The following is a 6,000-nucleotide window of genomic DNA, read 5'->3' on the forward strand; positions in this document are numbered from 1 at the left end:
AATGACTGTCAACCTAATGAAAACTGTACAAGGAAGACAGTGGTTGCCCTCTTATTTCATTATAAGCCATCATATACATTACAAACAGTCACATGCAGTATACAGTATGTCTGTCATATGATGGACAATACGTAGGGAAGGGGTCCTAGACTGCACACCCTAACTACAAGTAATGAGAGGTGCTACCTTGCTGAGACCTGTAGTACCACACATAAAGAGAAAGAATGAAAGATGCACTATTAAAACATTATTGATTAGAATTGTAGTACATTTTGTAATACATTTTGCAATGAAATAGGGTATTTTTGTGTGCATAATCTTGGCCAAATTAAATTCTCTTACCCACCACGTAACGGTAACCTCATAATTGGGTAAATCCCTAACATGGGTTCCAGTATTGGGCGTGGGACACCCCCAAACCAACCCAGCCAGGTACACAAGTGAGAAAAGTGAAGTGTATAAGAAAATTAGATAGATATGAGCAGCTACTGCATGCTTTACAGGGGTGAAAAATAATTGTGTGAAAAATGTTACATAGAAAACAAACAATAAAAGAGTTATAGAATTCTAAAATAAGCATTGTATTATGATGCCCTGGCAGCAGCTCAGTAAAACTACCCCACAACTGACATATTATATAAATTAGGTACAGGTCTTACCTTAATTGTGCCTTGTTCAAATGTGCAGTCAGATAATGCTAGCAGTGACGTGCGGTGGGGTGAGGCAGGCGAGGCAAAGCCTTTCCTGTCATACTTACATTTAAACCAGAGTTTTGACTGAATAAAATATATTCAAAATACTGATAATATGTTTGAAATATCTTCTTTGCATTATTCTAATAATTTCTATAGCCCAAACTCTGGAATAAAAAGTCTATGGCAGGTGAGGCAGTGCCTCACCTGTGTATCCTTTCCACACATTTCTAATCAAAACTCACCAGATTTCCAGGAGTTTATAATGCGGCACCTGTGTATGTACCCTTTGGCTCATATATTGCATGTAAATCTGGCTCTGAGGTTAGCCAGTGCCTCCTGAGCCATTTAGGTCCCCGCACGTCCCTGAATGCTAGGTTCCCTTCTTAAAAGCAATCAGTGACAAGTGGAGAGGGGTGCAACTCTAGGCTGAAGGTGCCTCAAACCTTCAACTGTACACTGTGCCATAATATGCCACAATGTGCCCTCAAATCACATCAAACACCTCAGTGTGCCCCCGAAATCCCATAATATGCCCCAGTGTGGCCCCAAAGCACATATGCCCTAGTGTGCTCCTAAATCCCATAATATGTCCCAGTGTGCCCCCAAATCACATATGTCCCAGTGTGCCCCCAGAGCACACAATATGCCCAAGTGTGCCCCCAAATCAAATACAATGCCACAGTGTGCCCCCAAATCAAATGCAATGCCCCAGTGTGCCCCCAAAGCACATAAAATACCCAAGTGTGCCCCAAATCACATAATGTACCCTAGTGTGCCCCCATATCACTTAAAGGCCAAAATGTATTAAGCCTTAACAAGAGGTAAAGTGGAGACTGATAGGGAGTGATAAATGACCAGTCAATCAGCTTCCTAACTGCCATGTCACAGACTGCATTTGAAAAATGACACTTATGAGCTGGTTGGTTGGTTGTTTATCACTCTAAGGGGTCTATTCATGAAGCAGTGAAAAGAGTGGAGAAGTAAGCCTGTGGAGAAGTTGCCCATAGTAACCAATCAGCTGCTCTGTACAATTGTATAGTATGCAAATTATAAATGTTACTTCAATGCTGATTGGTTTCCATGAGCAACTTCTCCACTGGCTCACTTCTCCACTTTTTTCACTACTTCATGAATAGACCCCTTAATCTGTCCCCACTTTATCTCTTGTTAAGGCTTAATATATTGGGGCCAATGTGGCCAGTGTATCCCCAAATCACAAATTGTGCCCCAGTTTACTCTGAAATCACAAAATGTATCCATCCCATATCACATAATGGGGGATATTCAATTGTCTGTTTTTTGCTATCTAAAAAACAGGAAAAGGGAAGCCTCTGTGCCTATTGGGCTGGGCCACTTTGTTAGCTTGGGGACATGCTATGTGTTTGCCCCTAATACCCTTTACGATGGAGCCATGGAGATGAGAGGAGTGTGAGGGGAGGAGACTTTTCTTCCTTCCTTATGTCACCAGCTGACCACTTTGTACTGTAATGAGTCGGTCTGACTCATTATCAGTACTGATCGGCTGTGGGCCCCTTCACTGCCGTGGGGCCCAGTGCAATGCTCCACCTGCACCAGCAGTAGTTCCACCACTCAGAGGCGGAACTACCGGCAGTGCAGGCAGTGCACTGCACTGGGGCCCGCCTCTGTCCAGGGGCCCAAGCATGTAATGAGTCAAACTGACTCATTACATGCCGCTGTGCGCTGCAGGCAACCGCTGCCCGCAGCGCACAGCCGCCCGGCGAAGAGAGGAGAGGAGAGGAGCAGCGGTACTACAGACGGGGGAAGGAGGAGGAGGGAGGCTGAGAAGGGAGCCGCAGCAGCGCTTTGTTACTGGTGGAGGCGCTGCTGCTGCTGCCCCTCTGCTTCCCTATAGGCTGTCTTCCGAGAACAGCCTATAGGGAAGCAGAGGGGCAGCAGCAGCAGCGCCTCCACCAGTAACACAGCGCTGCTGCGGCTCTCTTCTCAGCCTCCCTCCTCCTCCTTCTCTCCAGCCCGGGAATCGTCTCTGACGCTGCACCGAGGAGCCTGAGCCAGCGGAGAGGGTAAGTATAATTCTTCTTTCTTTCTTTCTTTCTTTCTTTCTTTCTTTCTTTCTTTCTTTCTTTCTTTCCTTCTTTCCTTCTTTCTTTCCTTCTTTCTTGTGCCTGCCTGCCGCAATGTGTAAAAATGGGGGACTACCTGCCGCACTGTGTAAAAATGGGGGACTACCTGCTGCACTGTGTAAAAAGGGGGGACTACATGCCGCAATGTGTAAAAAGGGGGGCATACCTGCCGCAATGTGTAAAAAGGGGGGACTGCCTGCAGCAATGTGTAAAAAGGGGGGACTGCCTGCAGCAATGTGTAAAAAGGGGGGATTGCCTGCCGCAATGTGTAAAAAGGGGGGACTGCCTGCCGCAATGTGTAAAAAGGGGGGACTGCCTGCCGCAATGTGTAAAAAGGGGGAATCAGCCTGCCGCAATGTGTAAAAATGGGGGACTGCCTGCCGCTATGTGTAAAAAGGGGTAATCTGCCCGACGCAATGTGTAAAAAGGGGAATCTGCCTGCCGTAATGTGTAAAAAAGGGGGACTGCCTGACGCTATCTGTAAAACAGGGGGACTGCCTGACGCTATGTGTAAAAATGGGGAATCTGCCTGCTGCTATGTGTAAAAATGGGGAATCTGCCTGCCGTAATGTGTAAAAATGGGGACGCTGTCTGCCGTAATGTGTAACAAGGGCACGCTGTCTGCCGTAATGTGTAACAAGGGCACGCGGTCTGCCGTAATGTGTAACAAGGGCACGCTGTCTGCCGTAATGTGTAAAAAGGGCACGCTGTCTGCCGCTATGTGTAACAAGGGCACGCTGTCTGCTGTAATGTGTAAAAAGGGCACGCTGTCTGCCGTAATGTGTAACAAGGGCACGCGGTCTGCCGTTATGTGTAAAAAGGGCACGCTGTCTGCTGTAATGTGTAAAAAGAGGAATCTGTTCGCTGTAAGGTGTAAAAGGGTCTCTACCTGGTGTAGTGGTGCTACTGTGTGGCGTAATTTGAATAATGGAGACTACTGTGTTGGTATTATTTTGTGGCCACACCCCTTCCCCACGAAGCCACGCCACTATGTATTTTTGCGCGCGCCTACGGCGCGCACTGCCCCTGGGGTGGACTTGGATGGGGGGGGGGGCCCAAAGCATTTTGTCGCACCTGGGCCCACCGCTTGCTTGTTCCGCCACTGCCACCACTGACTGTAATAATGTGCTGAATATCAACTCATTGGGGTCAATTCAGTGACAGTTTGTCTTCAAATTCCTGACTTTACAAACTCCCGTGCATCACGGGAATGTAATTGTCAGGAATGTGTTTTTTAGTCGCCAATTCAATTCAGAGAGAGATATTGTAATTAGTCTGACTTAAATATGATTGTCGGGAATTTGCAAACTCCCGGGAATTTGCAAACTCCCGGGAATTCAATTGTCAGGAATGTGTTTGTTTTTTTTAGTCTGAAATTCACTTCAGGGAGGGATATTGTATTTAGGCTGACTTACAGAGCCGGCCATAGGTATAGGCAAACTAGGCAATTGCCTAGGGCATTTGATATGCCTAGGGGCATCAGCAGCTTCTGCTGATTAAAATGATATGCGGCATGCCTATATTCTGTGTGTAGCATTTCATATGCAGATACAGCCACAGTCTCACACAGTATATAGGCATGCTGCATATCATTTTAATCAGCAGAAGCTGCTTGTGCATCCTAGCCACATAGCAATGCAAATAAGTTTCATTTTAATAGAAAAAAGGTGCCCAACGTTAGCATTGAGGCAAGATATATGAGGACACATCTGTATCCAAGCAGAGACAGAGGTCACAGTGTTAGTGGCATGACTGTGTGCATGTGAGTGGGTTGGTTGTGCAGTAGTGTTCGGAATATGTGTAAGGAGCATTATGTGTGTCATGTAAAAATGCATTAATAATGTGCAACATATGTGTGTCATTATGTATATAAGGGCATTAATAATGTGCAGCATATGTGTAACAGGGTACTACTGTATGTGTGTCATGTGTATAGGGGCACTAATAATGTGCAGCAAATGTGTAGGGGGCACTATTTGTGTGTCATTATGTGTATAAGGGTATTAATAATGTGCGGCATATGTGTAAGGGACATTATGTGTAAAAGGGCATTAATAAAGGCTGTCATAATGTGTAAGGTGCATTATGTTTATAAGGACATTAATAATGTGTCTCATATGTATAAGGGGCATTACTGTGTGGAATTATGTGTATAAATGCATTACTAATGTGTGGCATTATATGTATAAGGTGCTTTACTATGTGGCCTTGCGTATAGAAAGGGCACTACTGTGTCGTCTAATCTGAATAAAGAGCAATAGGGTGTGGTGTAATGTGAATAAGGAGCAATTCAGTGTGATGTAATGTGAATAAGGGGCTCTACTGTGAGGAGTAACGTTTATAAGGTAAAGTGATACTACTGTGGGATGTAATATGAATTATGGACACTATCACATGATCAAATGTGAATATAGTTGCAGTACTGTGTGGCGTAATTGGAATTGGGGATACTATTGTGTGGCAATGCCCCTTGTCAGCAAAAACACACCCCTTTTTGGGCTGTGTGCCAAATGTGCGAACTGTTCCTATTTAAAATATAGGGGGTACAAACACCAAAATAAGGACCGCTATGGGTGAGGGGTGATGGTGCTGGGAAAGAGGTGCAAGGTCAGAGGCGGAACCAGCGGTGGTGCTAGGGGGCACCAGCCAAAATCTTGCCTAGGGCATCATATTGGTTAGGGCCGACTCTGCTGACTTAAATATGCAAGTCGGGAGTAGGGACAGGGAGAAGACTTATTTTCAATCCTTTTACTCACAGGAATGTAATGTTAAGGCAAGACTTTGGAGTAGAAGCCACAACCATTTTGGTACTGACATGAAAGGAATGGTAGCAGCAGTGGGAAGCAGTATATTGTTCTGTGAAAGTGTGGAAAAACATCAATCATCGCTTTATAATGTGACTTAATTGTCGTTGGCAGTTGGCACCAGTAGGGTAACCTTGCTGGCACTCTGACAGCCAAAGGCAGGGTATCACTAATAATCACACGTAACTGGGATTGGTTTAGGGCGGCTTGCTTGGCATCATCAATATGGAAGTGTAATGGTTGAAGATCTTGGGCAATCGACTTTAGCCATGTTTTCTTTGGCGTATCACTTACTATTTTCCATTCCTCCGGAATGTGTTACAGTATTTAGGCACTGGTATGGTATTCTTTTTGGCTCCATTCTGCAGACAAGTCCAAACCACTTTAAACGCTGTCTTT

Source organism: Pseudophryne corroboree, chromosome 2 (assembly GCF_028390025.1).
Source record: "Pseudophryne corroboree isolate aPseCor3 chromosome 2, aPseCor3.hap2, whole genome shotgun sequence".
NCBI lineage: Eukaryota > Metazoa > Chordata > Amphibia > Anura > Myobatrachidae > Pseudophryne > Pseudophryne corroboree.